The 23581-nt window shown below is 41.3% G+C and overlaps 1 protein-coding gene across 1 annotated transcript in view; it reads left to right on the forward strand.

Moving 5' to 3' along the window:
* The first annotated feature begins 1830 nt into the window (after positions 1-1830).
* LOC114028682 (dehydrogenase/reductase SDR family member 2, mitochondrial-like) overlaps positions 1831-23581 on the forward strand; it is a 64318-nt gene continuing 42567 nt past the window's right edge. The window contains exon 1 of the mRNA XM_027842955.1: positions 1831-3017. The gene's annotated coding sequence lies outside the window, so the exon portion shown is untranslated. The remainder of the gene's footprint in view (positions 3018-23581) is intronic.

Here is a 23581-nt window from a genome sequence, read left to right on the forward strand (position 1 = left end):
TTCTGTTTGTGGAGGAAATCTGGAGAGCCTGGAAATTTCTGACCTACTCCACCAAATACAGAGGAATAAGGTAGGGGTGGAGGGCTGGTGATGTGGGAACCTTACTCTCACCTGAGTCGAAGAGGAAACAACACATACATCTGGAAGAGTGTAGAAGTCTTCTGAACACATAGAGAGGTGAGAAAACTGGGGGACAGGGTGGGGGAGAGGCTTTTAGAGGGATGTGTGGATTGGGATTTTGGGGGGAGGGGATGGAGAACTCTTGGAAGGGTGGGTGAAGTGGGGGGTGGGAGGGTGAGGAGAGAAGATAAGGTAACAGGGATAGGGCAAAAAAAGAGAGGCTGAGAAAGAAAAAAGTGAGTAAAAATAAGATGGAGGGAAATTCACAAATAGTAATTATAAGTTCAGATGTGAATGGGAGGTTAATAGCGGCTTTCTTTGTGGTGGCAAAGAACTGGAAATTACAGGGATACCCATTAACTGGGGAATGGCTAAAAAAGTTGTGATATATGATTGTGATGGAATGCTACTGTGTTACAAGAAATGATGAGCTCAACGATCTTAGAAAGGCATGGAAAGACTTGAACAAAACGATGAGGAGTGAAGTGAGCAGAACTGGGAGAGCATTGTATACAGTAACAGAAATATTGTTTTAAGAACAACTTGAGTGACTAAGTCATTCTGACTTATAAATACGTAAATTAAAAAAGGACATATGAAGAAAGACACTATCTGCATCCAGAGAAAGAACTGATAAATGTACGGAACAATTTTACGTATATATACACCTATTTGTGTCTAATGGTAGCTATCTCTAAAGCGGGGGTGGGGGAGGGAAGAAAAAAAGAAAAAAGAAATTTACGTGATAATTTTGTTGTATATTTGGAGGGAATAGCACATTGTACATGGTAGATATGCAGTTTCATGTGCAATCATCTTTTTTCATTGTACTGTGTTATGGAAATGCTTGTTTTATTCCATAAATTGAAAATAAAACAAATTAAAAAATAAAAAAGCTGGGTTTATGGGGCTGTGGGCACTAGTCTTATGAGGAGGAGGTGGAGAAATATGCTTTAGGCATAGTGTGATTTGACATATATTGGGCATAGTCCCTTTTTGAACATCAACTCCATAAGACTGTCATGAGCTTAAAATTCCATCCTTCAATTCTTTGGAGGTAGAAGGCTGCTCTATTTCTAAAGGTTTCTTATTAAAAGACACATATTACTGAGAAGGGTCAGGCCTTAAATCTTGTCAGCTAACACTTGTGGGAATTAATTAGAAAGAACACAGGTTCAGGGAACCTGGGTTTGAATCTTGGCTCTGCTACTCACTACCTATATGACCTTGGCCAAGTCACTTAAAGGGGTCTCAGTTTCTTCATCTGTAGCATGAGGAAGAGTTGGACTAAATGACCTATAAGTTTCTCTTCAGCTCCAAATATATGATCCCATGACATGGAAAAAGGTAGACTCCTGGGAACAAGTTTTGGTGACTGGGGAAGGGAAAACCTGGGATGCAAGCAGGAGGAACAGAAGTGTGGGAAGAGAATAGCGATCTGGGAGGGTGAGGGAAGAGATGCTTTGGGGAAAATAACATATAAAAACAAAATATTTCAATAAAAATAATTTTTGACATTATAAAATATTTTTATTTATTTTTAATTTTCAATATTTACTTCCCCAAGATTTTGAGTTCCAAATTTTCACCCCATCTTGCCCCTCCCCCACCCCAAGATGGCATGTATTCTGAATACCCCTTCCCCAAGTCTGCTTTCCCTTCTATCTCTCCCCCCTTCTCTTAACCCCTTCCCCTTCTATTTTCCTGTAGGGCAGGATAGATTTCTGTACCCCATTTCCTATATATAAGCCTCATTCCATACCCTTCTGCCCAAAAACCTCATCAAGTTTCATCATTGGTCTTCTGAAGTCACGATGGGTCACTTCATTAATCAGAAGTCTGAACTCTTTTCATATTGTTTTTCTTTACATTATCATGGTCATTGTGTAAACAGTTGTCCTCATTCTGCTTACTTTGTTCTCAATCTATCAACAAGTCAACAAGCACTTAGGAAGTGCCTACTGTGGGTCAGGTACTGACTGCCAGATGTTGGGGATGCAAATATAAAAGAAGAAACAATCTCTACTCTCAAGAAGTTTAAACTCTAACAGAGAGATGACATATATACACACACACACACACATATGTATAGAAAGAACAAATATGGAGAAAATAAATACACATGCAGTAAATTTAAGGTAGTTTGGTACCAAGAAGTTAAGGAAGGTGGGGAGTAGCATGTGGGAGAATTAGGAAAGGCTGATGCTTGAGTTGCATCTTGAAGGAAGAAAGGAACTTTGTAAGGTCCAAGTAAGAAGGGAGTTCATTTCAAGCATTATAGATGGCCAGTGAAAAGACAGAGAAGCAAAATTATGGGTGAAGGGGACAGGAAGGGGGAAGGAGAATAAGGTACAAGGAGACTGGAAAGATAGGATGAGGATAGGATCTTTGTAATGGGCTTTTAAAGCTAAATAGAGGAATTTATTTTTTATCTTAGGGAAAAAAAAGGAACAAAAGGAGTTTAATGAATAGGGGACTGCACAATCAAATCTACACTTAACTGTGTGTGTGTGTTTGTTTATTTGTTTGTTTTTGCTAACTGTGGGGAAGATAGGCTGAAGTAGGGAGAGACCTGAGGTAGGGATACCGATTACTATATACATAGGTACCTCAGCTGGAATCTCAGGTCTAATCTGAAGGTTGGATGATTAAAAAAAATTACACATTAAGGGAGGGGGAAAAAAGATTTGATGACTCAATGAACAGGACATGGAGGAGGGGACAAAGTACTGTCTAGAGGTGTGTTCTGTGAGAAGTGAGAAACAGACAATTTTTATTTCAAGCCAGAAGAAGTGAGCAGAGAGGTGAGACAGCTGGCCTTGGTACTAAGAGCTTGGCAAACTGAGCCTGAGGTCCTGTCCAAGCATCAGGCAAGGTAGCCAGGATCCACTCTGAAGGTAACTCTCTTTACTCCTGGAATCCTCCACTGTAGTAGTTTTTGCTGAAGAGAGTAATCTGCCCAATATTTGTCTTCTTTGGAATTCCTCCTTGTTTAACCCTAAAAGGGAAGAGAACAGTGCTGGGAGATACTGCGGTCACTTGAAGAAGTGACAAATTCATGTTGTCCAGTCAGGAAGGAAGGGCTGGAAAAATTTGTGTGGAGATGTAGACTAAAGGGTGTCCTCAGAAAGAAATGGTTTTCTTAGTTTCTATAATTCCCAAGGGGATAGCTCTGTCTACAGTCCCCAGATCCTCTTTCCAGGCTTTGATTACGGTGATTTTTTGTTTAAGCTATAGTTCGACGCACAGGCCATTGGGCCATACTTCTTGCCTCCCTGGGCACAGTTAGAGGGTGCCTCAGTGCCTTGCACTGCAATTGAATCACCAGTTGCTATTCTGCAGAGATTTCGCCTCTTGTTCTTTGGTCTTCTCATCAATGAGTAGTCCTTGGGGACTTAGCCACCAATTCCATTCATCATCTCTCAAACTGCACTGTGTCTACCAATATTAGGAAGTTTGAAAAGTCCTGGAGCTCCTCACCCACAATAAAGTATTATATGGAAGCAAACCAGGCTAGACTATTCCCTCAAAAACTTGCAAAATTTTCCTCCCATGTTCATTTCTTCTATTAGACTATCTGTCCACTCAAGGAAGGAATATTTTCATCTAGATTCCATAACCTGCCTCATTTCTGGTGCCAGAGGTTCTTGTACCTACAGAATCACTCTTCTTCCCTTCCCTTGAGGTTGGTGCCAACAGAGGGGACGACTTTCCCAGAAGCTAGAACAACAGAACCCAGTTACTGTCAGGGGCTGAGGCACCCAGGGAGGTAGCATAGGACACTGGAAAGAATGTTGTATTTTAAATCAGAGGACCTGAATTTGAATCCCACCATTACCAGTTACCCCTGGTGTAACCTTAGGTTAATCACAAGTCCCCTAACAAATTATCCTATTATCAAAAGATAAAATTCTCTTTCAGTCCATTTTGGGGCTTTGGGCCAGATTACTCTGCCTATATCTTCCCCACCCACAAGCCCAGCCTGACCATGGGGTTTCAACCAGAAAAGAAGATGGAAAGTCTAGAGCAGTGATTCTCAACCTGTTTGGTCTCAGGACTCCTTTTCACTTGTAAAAACACCCTCCTAACTCACCTACCGTTTGAGTCTTGTCAGTTCTCCTCATCCTGGTTTAGCCTGTCTGCCGGGATGGTTTTACTAGGGTGTGGCCACTGTGCATACTATAGCTTCTTCAAGCCACAGGTGAGAGTTGAGTGCCAGGTAGATACCAAAGATGGATGAGGAGCTCTGAAAAGAGTTCAGCAAGCCCTCATATCACAGATGCGAGTCTTTCTTTAACACCCAAGAGCTAGAGAGTATAAGGAATAAGCTCATAGTACCAAGAGGGAGTACAATGTATCAAAAGTGTTTTCAAAAAAGCAGCCTAACTACTCTGATTGGAGGTCAGGTTATTCAAGACTGAACCCGGTTCAGACCACATGCTTGGGTCAAGAGCAGATGGGCCTCTTACTTGGGAAGAGAATGAGCCCAATGCCCCAGCTTCCTAGGATCGGTTCCTTAATATTAGACAAATACAACAAGAAATGGATAATCTAAATAGAGTCATCTCAGGAGAACTGACAGGCCACTAAAAACTTACCCCAAAATATTTTTATCAGAGCCAGATGGACTGATAAATGGATTCTAGTAACTCTTATATTATATAGACCATTTCAAAATATAGAGAAAGATGGCAGGCTACCTACCTCCTACTGTGTGATAAATATGGTTTTGAAGAAGTGAATAAAAACAAAGCTAAGAAAAAAATACTAAATTAAAAACTTGCAAATATAATGTAGCAGGACATCTGAAATAATATATTTCTTATGACCAAGCATATTTGTGAACAAAATGTGAGGAGACTTTAATAGCAGAGAAATATAATCAGTATAATGAAACATATTAATGAGAGAAAAAAAGAAAGACTTCATGCTTACCTCAATAGATGAAGAGAAAACTTTCAATAAAATACAGTGCTATTTTATGTTGAAAGTCCTTAATTGAATCTGTGATTGTATCACCTTGGAAATTCCCTCCAGTGATTCAGATTGTGACTCATCCATACCTGCCCATCTGGTGAGATTCATATCTCTTTCCTCCTATGATTTCCCTACAGGAGTTCCACTCAGTATACTGGAGGCCTTCCTCTTTTTCTCTTGACATTGAAAAAGCATCCTTGGAACATCCTGATTTTCCACTTGTCACCCTTCACTTTCAACATATGACCAGCCCATTTTCTCTTCCTATTTTACAATTCATTCATGATGCTTATTCTTATTCTTTGAAGTTTCTTTTTCTTTAAGCAATAGCAACCCTTTTGTTAAAAAGGTTTTTTTAAATATAGAAATAGAATAATCTTTCCATAATATGACAAAAAGTGTATATTCAAAAGCATGAGGTAGCATTATGAACAATGGAGAAACACTAGATTATCTCCCTAGACTATCCCAACCAAAAAAGAGTTGAATAGGGATGTCCACTCTCCCCAGTCCTATTTAACATAGGTTTCAAAATCTTAGCAATTGCAATAAAGCATGAAAAAGAAATGAAAGGAATAAACATTTGTAATTAAGAATAAAAAATATCTATATTTATAGATGACATATGAAATGATATACCTAGAAAACCTAAGAGATGACAAAATATGGTTGGAAATAACAAAATGTTTTTTTCTTTTAAGGCAATTGGAGTTAAGTGACTTGCCCAGGGTCACACAGCTAGTGTTAAGTGTTTGGTCTGAGGCTGGATTTGAACTCAAGTCCTCCTGACTTCAGGGCCAGTGGTCTCTACTGCACCACCTACATGCCCTGACAAAATGGTTTTAAGAATGAAATACATATAGTTAAAGATAGATAGTTAAATGTATATAATATATATAGTTATGTATAGTTATCTACACATATATATTTATATACGTATGTGTGTATGTATGCATTTGTATATATATGTATGTATATACATATACATATGTATGTATATAGTTATTTGTAGGGCACCTACGTGGTACAGTGGATACAGTGCCTGGCATGGAGTCAGGAGGACCCGAATTCAAATCCAGCCTCAGACACTTACTCGCTATGTGACCCTGGGCAAGTCACTTAACCCTACCTGCCTCAGTTTCCTCATCTGTAAAATGAACTGTAGAAGGCAATGAAAAACCATTCCAGTGTCTTTATCAAGAAAACTCCAGAGGGGATCATGAAGAGTCAGACAAGACTGAAAAATCACTATAATATGGTTATTTGGGTGTTGCCTCCCTCAGTAGAATATCAGCTTCTTTAGGGAAATAATTGTTTTTAGCCTTTTTTTTTTTTTGATAACCCCAGTACTTAGCACAGTGCACAGTAAATGCTTAATAAATGCTTATTGACTGGCTAGTGTCAGAGGCTGCCTTCATGGATTATTTAGTCATTTAAACCATCTCTATCCATCTTTCTCCTGGGGAAGGGGATCTAGTCTAAACTGGATGAGGGCAGCTATGTGCCACAGTGGACAGAGAACCAACTGTGGAGTGAGGAGGACCTGAGTTGAAATTCAACTTCAGTCACTTAAAAGGTGTGTGACCCTGGGCAAGTCACTCAACCCTGTTTGCCTCAGTTTTCTCATCTATAAAATAAGCTGGAGAAGGAAATGGCAAACCACTTCAGTATCTTTGCCAAGAAAACCCTAAGTGGGGACACGGAGAGTTGCGCATGACTAATCAACTAAACAGCAGCAACTAAATTGGCTGCGTCATCTCTCAAGAAGACTGCTCTGGGATGGATGCTACTACTTGTTAGGAGTCATATGATCTATTTAGTTGGTTAAAAACTAATCTCTCTTCCTACAGCTATCTTTCATTTTGGAAGTTAATATGAATGCTGGTGAGTGATCATCTGTTTGTGAATGAATAGCAGAAAAAATTAATCCAAGACTAATGGTCATTTCTACCCCGCCATTTTCTTGCTATTTACCTTGCTTGCTTCTTCATCCTTTGGGGGAACTTAACCCTCTTAGCCCTGGAAATCCCAGCCTGCTCTGTCCTCAGTGTGTCAAATGGCTTCCTATATCTAGCCACCTTCAGCTAGGTTTCATATTTCACCTTTGCCCTACTCTGCCCTGTCCTGCCCCTGTCCACTCCCTAGACAACTGGACCTTGCCATCCACCCTACCACCTAGCCATCAGTCCCAAACTGCCCCTCCAACCACAACTGAATCAGTATGTTATTACTACTTGAAAAGATTAGCCAATCAACTATCCTATGGCTCTGCTCACCATACCTGGGACTTCTAAAACCAAAACACCCTTTCCTAGCTACCATCCTATTTGGGTTTTTTTCCTGTTGGAATATACACTTCTTGAGAACAGGTCTCACTCTTCCATTTGTATCCCCAGTGCCTGGTATACAGTAAACACTTATATATTTCCTTCCTTCCTTCTTTTCTTCCTTTCTTTTTTTCTTTCTTCCTTCCTTCCTTTCCTTCTTTCTTTCTTTCTTTTTCTTTCTTTCTTTCTTTCTTTCTTTCTTTCTTTCTTTCTTTCTTTCTCTTCTAGCACACGTGACATCTGTCCCTTGAAGAGCTTGTCACTCATTTAGATTTTTGCTGCCAGGACTCCTGGTGAATGTGAAGCTTCTGCCCATTAAGAATTGGTTGTTTCCAAAGGGCTGCCTGTTGACCCAATCTGCTCTTTGCAGCTGTCCACAATTACGCCTTGTTGTTTCCATGAGTTATTAAAGTATGTCCTCTGCCCTTTCTACTTAAAATGATTCCACTTGGACTGTTTAGACAACAAAGGTTTGAGATTTCTACTCCATTCTATTCCTTGTACATGCCTAGCCCAGTCAAAAGCAGTGCTTCAAGTTGGAAGACATAAGCATCAGACCTTTCCTATAGAGAGCTGACCCTCCTGACCCGTCAGCAGACTGTGTACTTTGTGTTGTTTCCTCCAATAGTGGGTATGGTTAATATGTAGGTGTCTACAGTGTGTAAATAATGCCCACTCTAATAATGTTGGGACAAGGTCACAAAAAGATGCTCTCTGGAACCAAAACTAATGAAGATCAACATGAATCAATAGAAAATGTATGAGATTGATCAACTATAACTATATATACCCTAAGAGATTATCTATAATAGTCAATCAATTAACACTTGTTAAGTGCCTACTAGGTGCTAGGCACTGTGCTAAGGTTACAACGAAAGGCAAAAGATAGTCACAATCTAATGGGGGAGGCAACACGCAAATAATGCACAAACAATATATAGATGATTCCTGAGGTTCCTTTCAGCTTTAATGTTTTATAAATACATCCCAGATCTACCTTCCCTATGCTCTCAAGGCCACCGAATCTCCAAACAAAGATATCCAATTAGTTGCTAGGCAAGCTAGAAACACTGCCCCAATGTTCATTTAAATAGAGCTACCTCCGGATGGTTGTTTTCTCTTCACACACACACATCATCTGCTCCCAGCCCCTACTTTCTTCTCAAATTCAGCTCCTTCCTTCCCCGAATACTTTCTATTATGAAGACAGTTCAGCTCCTTTGACTCTTACCCTCTCATCCATAGGAGATAAAATAGAGAGAGGAGAAAAAAAACCAACCTGCTTCTTGAGGTGTATACCAAGTGTAGGTGTCTATCAAGTTACCTAACAGGCCAAGGGAGTCTTATTTGGTCCTAACTAGGCAACGTTGTTGTTGTTTTGGTTCAGTCCTTTCAGTCATATCCCACTCTTTATGACCCCATTTGGGGTTTTCTTGGCAAAGATACCAGAGTGGTTTGCCATTTCCTTCTCTAGCTTATTTAACAGAGGAGGAAACTGAGACAAACAGGGTTAAATGACTAGCCCAGGGTCACACAGCTTGTAAGTGTCTGAGGCTGGATTTGAGCTCAGGTCTTCCTGACTCCAGGCCAGGCATTCCATTCACCGTACCACCTAGCAGCCCTGACTGGGCAATGGAAAGTCCTAATTCTGTTATTGATTAACTGTGTGACTTTTGGCATGCTGTTTCACTTACTTGATTTCCTCATCTGTAAAAAATGGGTGGAAAATAAATAGCTGTCTTTTCTGTATCCCTTAAAGGTTTGCAAAGTGCTTTCCACATGTTAATTCATCTGATTCTCAGGATAACCCTGTAAGGTAGGTGCTATTAGTATCCTCATTTTACCGATGAGAGAAGTTGGACGAGTAACTTGTTCAGCGTCACCCAGATAATTAAAGTATCTGAGGCAGAAATGGAACTCAGGTCTTGCTGACTCTAAGTCTTAACAGTCTATTCACTGGGCAGTTAATTATCTCACTTGGGGCAGCTGGGTGGCGCAATGAATAGAGCATTAGACTTGGAACCAGCAAGACTCATCTTCTTGAGTTCAAATCCAGCCTCGGACACTTAGTGATTATGTGACCCTGGGCAAATCACTTAACCCTGCTTGCCTCAGTTTCCTCATCTGTAAAATGAGCTGGGGAAGAAAATGCAGGGGACAGCTAGGTGGGGCAGTAGATAGAGCATTGGCCCTGGATTCAAGAGGAACTGAGTCCAAATCCGGCTGCAGACACATAACACTAACTGTGTGACCCTGGGCAAGTCACTTAACCCCATTGCCTAGCCAAAAAAAAAAAAAAAAAGCAAATCACTCTGGTATCTTTGCCAAGAAAATCTCAAAATGGGGTCACGAGGAGTTGGATACAATTGAAACGACTCAACAACGTTACCTCATTCACAGGATTGTTTTGAATCTTACATGAAATCTTGTATGTGAAAGTGATTTGCAGAGCATACAGCTTTGCATGCTTCATAATCTCTGATGCATGTTGGCACAACTAGGATTTTGTTACTATATGTTGCCCAAATACAAACTGAGAGGGATTTATTTGAGCAAGTGTGTGGGGTGGTGGGAAGAATGTTGGATTTGGAGGCAAGATCGTTGATGTTGCTTCCTCCCTCGTGTGCATTTGAGGGTGCCATTACAACTCCGTGTGTGTGTGTGTGTGTGTGTGAATGTGCGTGCATACGCATTCAGTCTTCTCACTTATAAAATGAAAGGGTTGGACCAGAAGATCTCTACATCTGCCCTGGATACATCTGCCCCTGCATGTCCAGTTAGCACCTCAAACTCATTGTGTCAGAAACCAAACCTTCCCCAGCACAATACTCTGCACGTAGTAGGTACTTAATCAATATTTATTCGACTGTCATGAATTACTTTCAGACCAACTCTTCTACCTGACTTCCCTATTTGTGGTAGTGGTAACACTATTTTCGCAGTCATACAGGCTGGAAAATTCAGAGGAACCTTTGAATCCTCCCCCTCTTTTAGTCTCACATCCAATCAGTTACCAAGCCTGAATCCTTCTTCTTCTTCTTCTTGAGGCAATCGGGGTTAAGTGACTTGTCCAGGTTCACATAGCTAGTAAGTGTCTGAGGCCAGATTTGAACTCAGGAAGATGAGGCTTCCTGACCCCAGGCCTGGCACTCTGGCACTATGGCACTACCTAGCTGCCCCTTGTTTTGCCTTACTATACTTGTTATAAGAAATTTCTATTGGGAGGAGAAAAAGATTGCGTTGGAAAAAATTAAAGCAATATTTTAAAAAGAAAATCAATTAAAAAGGGAAAAGTTAGTTTTTATAGCACATGGCACATATACTGTCTTATTTTCATTTAATGAATGAGTGAAGCAGATAACAAATTACGTATTATTACCACCACCATCACCCCAGCCCTTTGAAGAAAAGGCCTAGTTCAGGCCCTTATCACCTCTCCCCAGACTACCACAATAGCCTTCTAAGTGGTCTCCCTCCCTCATGTCTCACCTCATTCCAATCCATCCTCCACTCAGCTACCAAAGTGATTTTCCTAAAGTGTCCATCTGAACATGTGTCTCCCCTGCTACCACTCAGTAAATTCCAATGGCTCCTTATTACTTCCAAAATTAAATATGACATCCCCTCTCTGGCATTTAAAGCCCTTCCAACCTGTAGGAAGAATGGCCCCACATGTAGCAAGGCGTCCACATGTAAAAGAGGGCTGTTGTTGTGTGGCTTGAAGTAAGGCAGAATAGACATCTCTAGCCTCCTCTCCCCAGACCCTTCCCCAAAGGAAACTTTAATTTCTGCCAGGAGGGGAAGCAGGAAATTGGGACTGGAGGCCTTTCTGCTCTCTTCAGAGGTGATGGGGTGAGGATTACATCTATTTGGTCCCTTAAATATTGTTAGTCTAAAGGATTATTAATGGTTTCAAGCTAACTACTTATTGCTTTGTCATTTTTGGGGGAGGAGGATCCCAAGCTCTAATGCAAGGGTTGACCCCTTTCCCATCAAATACAGTTCCACAATGAACATACAGAGTAAATAGAAAATAATGGGATACATTTTAATGTACCCTGCTCTTCATATCAGGTAGGCAAAGCAGGTTTCATAATATTGCTCAGTTGGTAGAATGCAAGTCTTTTTGGTGTCATGGTAACATTCAATCAGAGAAGATACGCAAAGAAACAGACAAGTGACTACCATATTTCAATAATCTTAAGCCAAAAATTTTTATAAGATGAATATGAATATCCCATTTATCCAAACGTAGCAAAACAGAAATCAGAGAGGGTATATATGCGTAGGAGAATATATGTCAGACAATACAGAGAAGAGCTCTCCCATTGAAAAGTGAGGTAACTCAACTCAACCAAGAGAGTGTCTTTGATGTCACCCCAGGGGAAACTCCCTGAAGTGTCTAGTAAAGCAAGCTGGAGGTAAGGACATGATGGAGGCTGCTGGCTCCTGTCATGTCCTCCTAGAATCTTTTCCTTCATCAACCTGAAGTGCTGTTGGCCTCTTCCATCTTCTCTCTTGAAGCTAGAAGTCAGAAGCACTACAAGCACCTCAAAACTTGAAGAGTCACAGAGAGTACTGATATTCCAAGAGTAAGAGGCCAGGCCCTGAGGAGTCCTGAAGGAGCACTGGCAAAGGCTGGAGCTCTCTGGCCTCTTGCCAACTCTACTCCATCCCTCACACAGGGCCAGGGCATTCATCTCCATCAATAAGGAGAGAGTGCCATACCAGTGGGCTTTGGGACAGGGCTTATACTACCTTTCTGGTCTTCTTAAGCCTTACTCCCCTTCCTACACTGCAGTTCAGTGACACTGGTCTACCTGTTATTTCTCATAAGTGACACCCCATCTCCTATCTCCACACCTTTGCATTGCCTGGAATGTTATGCTCTGCCCTGCTTGGCTCCCTTCAAGATGTAGCTCAAATGCCACTCTCTAAAAGAGGCCTTTCTCTGGTCCTACTAGCTTGGCTAGTGTCCTCCCTCCCGAGATTACCTTGTGTCTATGCTATATATAACTTGCATGAACCTACTTATTTTCATGTTTGTTCTCCCCATTAGACTGTGAGCTCTTTGAAGGCAGGGGATGTTTGTTTTTTACCTTTCTTTATATCCTTAGTGCTTATCACAGTGCCTGGCACATAATAGGTGCTTAATAAGTGATTTCTGACTGACTTGCAGTAAGTTTTCTAGCATCATACAAATTGACTTCACTGCAGGAGAATGAAACAACCAAATCCTGTGTCCCTCCCCCTGCTACCTAACCTTGCTTAGGTGCCCTTGCTACTCTAGGGAAGGGAGTGATGAGTAGAAGGTAAGACCATCACAATCACAGAGATGTAGCTAGCATCCAGAGAGAACAGGAAGGACAAGCCACCAGCATATTCCCATAGTTGAATGACATTATAGGTGGAAAGGGAGCCAATCTGCTTGGCATTAGGTACTCCCATCTCTATCCAACCTCAGCCTCATCCTCTGGACCTGCTACTGCAGCCAGGAAAGTCCAACCCAGGTTTCCTCCCCTGAAATAACTTGTTTACTAGGCTTGAATGTGGAGTTGGGTGAAATGGTTGTGCTCCTGTCACTCAAAGGAGGGTCAGTGGTAAGGCCAAAGTCTTCAGCAAGGGAACGTGGTATGAGGAAGGATGTAGAGATCAAAATACTTGCTGTACTCATGGTTCTCCTGGGCCCTTTTCTCTCCAACCCTGTTAAATGTGATGTGACCTGTGAATAAGGACCTTTTCTTTGTCACTTTGTGCTTGTTTGGTCCTGTTTTAAGTGAAGGAAATTGGAGATGGCTACAACCTTGTAAGGGGGCCCCCAGCTGGTGCAGTGAATAGAGTACCAGCCCTGGGGTCAGGAAGACTCATCTTCCTGAGTTAAAATCTGGCCTCAGACATTTACTATGTGACCTTGGGCAAGTTGCTTAACGCTGTTTGTCTTACTTTCCTCATCTATAAAATGAGCTGGAGAAGAAAATGGCAAACCACTACAATAACTTTGCCAAAAAAACCCCAGATGGGGTCACAGAGTCAGATACGGCTGAAACAACCAAACAAAAACAATCTTGCAAGATTTTAAAGGTCAAGAGACCAAATGACCAGAAGTCCAGGAGCTATAGTTTAGACTGGTATTTGCCAGAAACAAAATTGTGAGAAGTAAAGTTCTGAGCACACCTGCCTGACCCTTCTTAGTTGTAACAGTGATGTAGACCCATTCCTTGGTGCATTTTTTGGAACTGAGCTTGTTGGGGGAAATGTTTTATAAAAATGGTTATATCATAGATGGATCATGAATTTTAAGCTGGAAGGATCTTAGAAATCATCTAGGCCAATCCCTTCATCTCACAGATGAAAAAGCTGAGGCGTAGAATGTCACCAGAGGAAGTAAATGACAGAACTGAGACTGAATTCAGACCCTTTCCTTTCAAATACAGTACCCTTTCCACTATTCCACACTATACCCAGAGCCAAGGATTATTGGCTTAGAAAATAACTGTGTGTCATCCAGGAAGAATAATTCAAAGAATGACTATAGAGGGCAAATATTATTGTCCAGGAACAGGAAAGGTAACCCTAGACCTTATGACCTGACTAAAGTTGGTCTGGTTGATTGCTGATGCCAGTCAGTTTACCCAAACAAGTTTGGTTGTCAGTTGCATGGACAAGGTCTTGGTGAGACCCAATAGAAATTGTCTTACTGATGTTGTAAGGGAGGAGGACCCAGAGAAATTCCTCTCTTCCCCATTCAAGAACTTCATAAAACCACTAACAGAAACTAACTAGGCATAAAACAGTCCTTTGTGAGGTGGGGGAGAAACTCTTTTGAGGTTAAACAGGCCTGCATTGTTGTTTTCTAAATGACTAGCCATCATAGATGCTACTTCCTTCTTCCTTATATTTATGTGCACTAAAGAGTGGGAGAGGACAGAAGAAGTCCTTCCCTCTGCCTTGGAACTAGGGGTCCAGCAAGAGACCTCCTGAGATCGGATAAGGGGGAACACAATCCCTATTGTTCGTATCTAACCCAAAGTGAAGAGCCTTACCTTTCAGGTAAAAGCCCTTTTGGTATCAGCTTGAGCTTACTAAACCTGGGAGGGTGATTGGCTTGGCCCCTCTTCCACATAACCAATCGGGACTGAAACTTTGCTACAAGTAGGGGTGGGGAAAGAACCATCAGATCACAGATTAGGAGCTGGAAGGGACCTTAGAAGTCTTCTCCTTCAACCCTCTCATTTTACAGATAAGGAAACTAAGCAAGTGATTGGCCCAGGTTTACACATTTAGTAAGTGCCAGAGGCAAGATTTGAACCCAGGTCCTCTGACTTCAGTGTCAATGCTCCTTCCACATTGCAACCTGTGTTTTTAATTTCTCTCTTTCTTGGACTTGTGGGTGATAATTATGATATCCTAGAAGAGAAATTGAAGATGGAGAACAGTCACATTGGGGTCTCTGTTTGTTTCAGTCTTGGCAGGTTTGTTTCAAGCCCTGTTGCCAGGACCCTCCATATTTAAGGTCAGGTTAATGGGATTGTCCCCTTGGCCTCCCAGATAATGTAGTAGAAAGTGACTGAGACTTATTCTTTGGGGGCAAAAAGCTACAGGGAAGAAAACAAAAATCATATTGCTTTACCTATAAGGCCAAATGAGGCATATGGGCCATGTAATAAAATGCCAGACTCACCTTTAAACATTAGATCTCCTGGTCATTTTTGCTGCTCAAGATACTGATTAGTGATAATAATAATTATTATTAAATCTAGCATTTACATAGTGCTTTAAGGTTTACAAAGTACTTTATAAATGTCTCATTTTACCTCATAACAACCCTGGGAGGTAAGCTCTATTATTATCCCCATTTTTCAGATGTGGAAACTGAGGTTGACTTGCCCAGGGTCCAATAAATGATAAGTGTCTGAGGCCAGTTTTGAACTTAAGAAATATACCTTACCTCTCCCTGTAGCAGGAGGAGAGGATTATTTTAATCGTTCATATCAGGGTGGTGGTACTGGACCTGGAGTTTGATGAAGCTAATTTCAATGATTCTCCCAAGCAGAGTTACTAGACAAACATGACCTCAAGGTTAGCTCTCTCTGGCTCTTTCTTCATATTTCCTGTAGGCAGCCGCACAGTATAATGGATTTCACGTTAGACCCAGAGGCTGGAAAACCTGTGTTTTCCAAAAAATGTGTGATGTAGGGCAAGTCATCTAAATTTTCTTAACCTCAGTTTTCTCATCTATAAAATAGGAATAATAACACCTACCTTGAAAGGTCAACAGATAGATATGTAAAGTGCTTTGCAAACCTTAAAGTGGCATCTAAGTCCTAGCTATCATTATGGTTCCAGCCATTCTCACTCTCTGCAGCGTGCCTCCTGCCTCTACCTGCCATTCTGGAAAGGCAAAGCCTCAGAGATGATCCTCACCTGTACAAAGGTCAGCATCTGGGAGAATTGCCAGAAGAAAGGAATAGCATCTTCAAAGTTCACAAGCTGAGTTCTCAGGAGGCCTGTCCAAAAGTGAAATTCTAGTGCTGTGTGGCTACTAAGCTCCCTGTCCTTTCTCTTCTCTACTTCTCCTTAACTTTTGTACCATATGCTTGCTTCTTCAGTCACTTTCACTGGGGAGTTCAGGCAAGGATGCCATGCTAGAAGTATCCCAACGCTGCCATTTGCTACAGAAACAACACTCAAGTCACAGTCAGATAGATGTGCTGTTTATTGACTATTCTTTCTGGATTTTTCACCTAGCAATCTCTTAAATTAGTCCCCCTTTCTAATTACATAATCTCATTAACTCCCTAAGCACCTTATTCCAATTCAATCCTTTCCCCTGCTGACTCACAGTTCTCCTTTATCCTTTTTACACAATTTCTTCATCATCTCCCTTTTGTACTTTCCTATCCCAGAGCTGCATGGGCACCAAGGTAACCTTCCCAGGCTTTTCTACTTCTTAGATCTCCCTGGTCTATTATCTATCATCATATAAGGGTCCACATTTTCAAATGACTTGTAAGACATCTCTCGTCTACAGAAAAAAAAAAGACATATACTACCTTTATAGTGTATGTATAAATGGGAGCAGGAACCAGGTGGAATAAGGGAGTGGAAACAGTTAGGCAGATGGACTGTATGCTCTTTCAGTAACAGACTTTTCCAGAACCAGATAAGGTGAATTTATGACTCTAGGGCAGTGGTGGGGAACCTGGGAAAATCCTTTTGGGATTTGTTCTGTGAAGTTTGGATTCAGTCAAAGAGCTGCACTTGAGGACCTAGAGGGCCACATGTGGCCTCGAGGCTGCAGGTTCCCCACCCCTGGTGACCCTTGCTATAGTTGCCTTCTCTTGTACAAGCAAGTTCCTGTTTGCTCTGGTATCCCACACACCAAAAAGTGTTGGAATTGCTAAACTGAACAGCCTCAAGGGGACCATTGTCAGGTTGCCAGAGTTCTCATTGATGTCACACTTCCTGGCAGGATTTTTGAAAGGGTAGATGCTTTGTTTCTTGATGTCCATTTAGTCTTCCTGGTTAACTCTTTCTTGGACTTGTGGGTAATGATTATGATATTCTAGAAGGAGAAATGAAGAGGAGACCAGTCACATGGGAAGACCTGGGATAGAGGAATGTCCCTGGACTATTATAGTCATCAGCACTTAACCACAGTACCTGGCACATAGTAAGCACTTAAACATTTTTTCATCCACCCACCTATTCATTTATTCATTTGCATTCATGCAAATAAGGTCAGGCATAAATTGAGTACAGTCTCTATGGAAGCATTAGGTTAGACAAAGTCAGAGATTGGTAAAATGGATTTCCATTCCCCCTACAAACTTAAGATTGAGAGCATTTGGTGGAACCCATATACTGATGAAGTCCTGTGGCTGTGTCAGCCACGCTATGGGAACAAAGGGCATAAAATACAGAAGATAGAGTTAGGTGGAGGGAGTGATTAAAAATTCGGACTCTACCACAGCACTTCTAACACCAGAGGTTGTGAGTGTCCCTGTGAAGGGTACATTTGGCCAGCTGATACTCATCTCTGCCCTCTCCTTCATAGCCCATTTGTCTCTGGGGGCATTCAATCAGCCACATTGTATTACAACAGTTAGCTCATTTTTTTTTTAGCCTAGAGGCAATATAGTACTCCCTTGGGTACACATGGTGCTCTCCTTTTTGCTTTATGTAGTCTATCTGTTACATCGAAGGATTATTCTCTTCTGTGTACTCTAAGATCCAGCAGAACTGAACTTCTTGCAGTTTCTAGCACATGGCATTCTGTTCTCTGACTCTATGCTTTTCCACTGGCTGTCCCCCATTCTTACCATGATCTCCCTCTATCCATTTCCCTGGCTTCCTTCAAGACGCAGCTCAAATGCCACCTTCTCAGAAGGGATGAGGAGGGAAAGTTGAAGAAAAAAAAACAGACCTTTTTGGTGGAATTTCCTTCAGTCCTTGAGAAAGTGGGCACAATAGGTAGCTTCAGCTCAAGGGTTCTGCTCCGAGATGCCTGGAGGAGGGAACCCATGGTCCCTCGTTTCATCTGATCCTCTCACTTGTTTCTCCTTAATGGCTCAGTTCATTAGAGGTGGAATGGAGTTGGAGAGGCTGACTCCCATTGTTGCTGAGTTCCCCACTCCTTTCTCTTGGTTCAAGCTGTCCAGATGTTAATGAGTTTTTCGTGTTCACTACAGTAAATGCATTTGGTTTATATGTCAAGGGAGTGAATTTTGGGGGGATATGCTGAGAAGAGAAGCAAGACTAGGACCCAAGTAGAGTGGAAACACATTGGCCAAGAGAACTATGACTTCTTTGGAATCAACATGTTCCTTTAGATTTTAGACATAGAGCATGATTAGTGAATAAGATCGGAGATTTAGAACTGGAAGAAACCTTAGAGGCTAACTTGTACAACTCCCTTACTTTACAGACACAGAACTGAGGTCGACAAAGATTAAATGACTTTCTCAAGGTTATACCAATGCTAAGTAGCAGAGTCAAGATTTGGACCCTGGTCCTATGACTGTAAATTTATTGTTTTTTCCAATGTAGCATGCTGACTCTGGGATTGAGGATGGAGCATACTTGATTGACTGGCAGCTAACGGCTGGGAGACAGATGTGCAGTTGAAGTTGAATGAGCTAGCAAAAACAGCTTCAAGTACCACCTGTTAGCTTGCACATGGATAGTTCCCTCAAGCAGCCATTTTGGGACATACTTAGGGCTAGTAGAAATACCATGCCTGTGGGACCTAAACTGTCCCTGTGTGTGGGCAAAAGTGTTTCATTGGCCTAGAGGAGTGATTGGGGAACCACTTCATTTACCAGACCAGAGCACTTCCCATGGAGCCAGGCATGTGTGTCCTTTAGCAAGAGGCCAGAGCATGTGTCCTTCTCCATAGAGCCAGGGTACATGCTCAGCTTCATGAGAATTGCCCTAGTGCAGTAGGTCAAGGGCTGCCCCTGATCACCTCTGTTACACTGAGATGACTTACCTCTCTAGGGTTCTCAGAGATTCACTACATCTCAGATGGGCTACTGGAATCACTTCCTCACTTCCAAGGGGTTATTAGGGTTTTCTCTAACCCTGTGGGCTCAAGTCACCATTCTTGCTGTGTTGAACATTCAATTCTACTGAATGGAATTCCCAGCTTTGGCAATGAATGGAATATGTAGGATAACATAAAGACCAAAGAAACTGTCTCATTTGGGCCTTGCACTTTGGCTCATGGTATACTTCAGGCCCCACTACTGATCTCAGTTCTTTCCATCACACTCTTCTCTTGGAACAGATCACTTTTAGGGAATTTATAACTTTTGGAAGATCTAAACATCAGTAAATTTAAAGGCCATAGGAAGATGATATTACTTCATTATCTATGGTACCTTTTGGCAAAACATAGTTCCCCTGATAATCTCTTTTAATTAAGTTGATTTTTGCTTTTGCTTTGTGTGAGATCATGATTGCTACCCCTGCCTTTTTCACTTCAACTAAAGCATAACAGATTCTGCTCCAGCCCTTTATTTTAACTCTATTTGTCTTTCTGTTTCAGGCGTGTCTCTTGTAAACAACATATTGTTGGATTCTGGTTTCAAATCCATTCTGCTATCTGCTTCTGTTTTATGAGTGAACTCATGCCATTCACATTCACAGTTAGTATTACTAATTGCATATTTACCTCCATTCTATTTTCTTCTTTTATTCTTCTCTCTCTTTCTCTCTCTCCTCCTTCTCCTCTACTCCTCCTCTCACCTGTCCATCCTCAAAAGTCTGTTTTCTGTATGACCACTGTTTCCCTTAATCCATCTTCCCTTTTATTATTTTTTCCCCTTTTATTATCACCGCCATCCATATCTCTCATCTCCTTCCCCTCTTATTTACCTCTTGGTTAAAATAGATTTCTATACCCAACTGAGTGTGTGTGTGTGTGTGTGTGTGTGTGTGTGTATTCTTCCCTCTTTGAACAAATTCCAATGAGAATGAAGTTCAAGCATTGTCTGCCACCCCTCCCTGTTTCAATCCAGTGTAAAAGCTTGCCTTTTTTATGTGAGAAAGTTTTCCACATTCTACCTCTTCTTTTGCCTCTTTTTCCAGTTTCTCACCCTCTTTCTCACCCCTTCATTTTTTAAGATCATTCCAACATAATTGACTCAGACCCATGCCCTCTCTCTGTGTAAACTCCTTTTAAATGATCTAATAATAATAAAGTTCTTAGAGGTTACATATGTCATCTTCCCAGGTAGGAATATAAATAGTTTAAATTTATTGAGTCCCTTATGTATTACTCTTTCATGTTTACCTTTTTTACGTTTCTCTTGAGTCTTGTGTTTGAAAGTAGAATTTTCTATTTGTCTTTGGTCTCTTCATCAGGAGTACATGCAAGTCCTCTATTTCATTAAATATCCATTTTTCCCCCATAGGACTATACTCAGTTTCGCTGGGCAGGTTATTCTTGGTTGTAATCATAGTTCCTTTGCCTTCCAGATATTCCAGGTCCTCTGTTCCTTTAACATGGAAGCTGCTAAATCTTATGTGATCCTGACTGTGGCTCCATGATATTTGAATTGTTTCTTTCTGGATTTTTTTTTGCAATATTTTCTCCTTGATATGGGAGCTTTAGAATTTGACTATAATATTCCTGGGAGTTTTCATTTTAGGATCTCTTTCAAGAGGTGATTGGTGAATTCTTTCCCTTATTTTACCCTCTGGATCTAGGACATAACAGTTTTCCTTTACAATTTCTTAAAATATGATGTCTAGGCTACATTTCTGATCATGGCTTTCAGGTAGTCTAATAATTTCTTAAATTATCTCTCCTTGTTCTATTTTCTAGGTCAGTCACATTTTCTTCTATTTTCCATTCTTTTGACTTTGATTTATTGGTTCTTGATGTCTCAAAGAGTCATTAGTTTCCACTTGTCCAATTCTAATCTTGATGAATTTTTTTTTGTTTAGTTTTATTTTTGCTAGACAATGGGGTTAAGTCACTTGCCCAGTGTCACATAGCTAGTAAGTATCAAGTACCTGAGGCTGGATTTGAACTCAGGTCCTCCTGACTCCAGGGTTGGTGCTCTGTCCACTGCACCACCTAGCTGCTCCCAAGAAATTATTTTCTTCAGTGAGTTTTTATGTCTTCTTTTTTTTTCCATTTGGCCAATTCTGCTTTTTAAGGGGTTGTTTTCTTCAGCATTTTTGTGCCTCTTTTACCAAGCTGTTAACTCTCTTTTCATAATTTTCTTTCATCACTCTCATTTCTTTCCTCAATTTTTCCTCTACTGCTCTTACTTCTTTCTTTAACTCTTCCAGGAATTCTTGTTGGGCTTAAGTCCACTTAGCATTTTTCTTTGAAGCTTTGTATCTTTTTGCACATTATTGTCTTCTAGGTTTATGTCTTGGTCTTCCCTGCCACTGTAGTAGCCTTTTATGGTCAAGTTCTCTTTTGTTTTGTTTTGTTTTTTCATTTTTTCCAGAGGCAACTAGGTGGCACAGCGGATAGAGTGCCAGGCCTGGAGTCAGGAAGACATCTTCCTGAGTTCAAATCTAGCCTCAGACACTTACTACTCTGTGTGACTCTGGGCAAGTCACTTAACACTATTTGCCTCAGTTGCTTCATCTCTAAAATGAGCTGGAGAAGGAAATGGCGAACCACTTCATTATCTTTGCCAGGAAAACCCTAAAAGGCACCATGAAGAGTTGGACATGACTGAAAAACAACTGAAGAGCAACAACATTTGCCCAATTCATTTCTTGACTTTGAATTTTATTTTAAAGTTGAATGTTTTTCACCTGGGGGGTGGGGAGGCACTGTTCTAAGCTTTAGGGTTTGTTTTTGTTTTCTGTTTTTTAGTTTGTTGTCTTTTTTTTTTTTGTGCTGCTGTTTTCAGAGCCAGTTCTGGGGACCTATAATTTTTTAGTGGTGCTTCCAAGATGGTGTGATCCTAGCAGAGGTGTGGTCACTACTCTCCTAGTCTGTGCTCTGGTTTTTATTTAGGAAGTGGTCCTACTCCTCTGCAGCAGCAAACACTTGCATTCCTCTTGGGCCTAGAATTGTGACCAGGTCCCCTGTTCTCCTGTAGCCACAAGTTCTAGTGCTCCTCTTTGCCTTGGAACTGAGATCAGAGCCTCTGCTCCCTTGTGACTGACCATAAGTGCTCCTCTTTGCCCTAGAACTGCGCCCCACAGCTGCATATGAGCAATAGACCTGCCAGTCAGCACCAGCTGCACCAAGTACCAGCAATGGGTCCCCTGCCATCTCTTTCAGACAAGTTGTCTGACCGCCTTACCATCTCTGAGCTGTGAGTCCCTAAAGCCTTTGCTTCTGCTGCTGCAGCAGCAGCAGAGCAATGTGCTGGTGCTGGTACCACCCTCACTTAGGACTGGCTCTCACCCTGGCATCACAGACCTCTTAAGTTGTCTTAGGCTGGAAAAGTGTCTCACTTTTACCTTCTGTTGGCTCTGCTGCTCCCAAATTTGATTTGAGGAGTTATTTTAAAAGTTGTTTGGAGGGGAATGTTAGGAGAATTCAGCTGTGCTCCACCATCTGGCTCCACCTCTCAACATCAATTAGCTTTTACAAAAGGTTACTAACTGAAAAGCTATAGCAAGAAACAAAATACAAAAACATTCCCCCAAACTGGGGCACATTCTCCCTTCTACTATTTCCAACCCCGGGCAGATGATCGCTGCAAACATTTCTACCACAACAGTGTTCATTTTGGGGCGTGGCACAACCAGTGGGCAAGTTCCTTTCTTGTCTGCTACTGGGCTGGATCCCACAGGCCACTCCTCGTGGATACACCTTTCACCTGGCCTGGCTTCTACAAACAGCAGGATGGACTCCTGTCCTTGGGACCTCTGGTGGCTTCTTTGACCTTTTGAAGTTCATAAGGTCCTAGTCTTGTCTGTTCCAAAGAGCAGGTAAGAAGGAATCTAACAAAGACAGAAAACCAACAGTGCCATATGTTTAAGACTACATAGTGGCCCAACTTGTGGGGATTAAAATTATTCAACCCACAATAAAAGAGACTGAGGCAGAGCTCTGAGCCAATGGCACTTTATTAAAGGGTCCATGGTCCCCTCTAATGAAGTGCACCTCAGGTCTTCCTCACTATCTGAGATGCCCCCTTCTTCTGAGACCTTATTTTTATAGGGTTTGATACCAGATTTATTACCTAGAAATTCTAAAGCAGCTGTACAAAATACAGAATCCCACTGGTTGACACATGATGTATAAGCTAAAATAAACAAAAATGATGTCAGCAGGGTGCTGACTAGGTGGATGGGCTCCTCCTTAGGTGAGGCAGGAGGAGATGGCACAATCCATACATACACTCCCAGCACATATTGGGGCGGGGACTTTCTGTACCATGCCATCACCTCATGCTTCATTTGGTCATGGAATTTGAGTAAAACAGGATGGAAATATCTGTGTCAGCATTCTTGCTATTGTGCAAGTGAGCTCCACAGCTATTAAACAAGTAATGAATATTACATTAAAGTTTGATGCCTATTATAGGGCTCTTCTATTAGAATCTATATTCCTATGTGACTTACGCAAAAGTATGAATTAATCCATTGCTTATTCTTATACCTATTATTAGGTGATTGACTAGATATATATTATTAGGTGAATATATTAAAATAATTGCTAACAATCATTA

Source organism: Vombatus ursinus, unplaced genomic scaffold (assembly GCF_900497805.2).
Source record: "Vombatus ursinus unplaced genomic scaffold, bare-nosed wombat genome assembly UNPS02014894.1, whole genome shotgun sequence".
NCBI lineage: Eukaryota > Metazoa > Chordata > Mammalia > Diprotodontia > Vombatidae > Vombatus > Vombatus ursinus.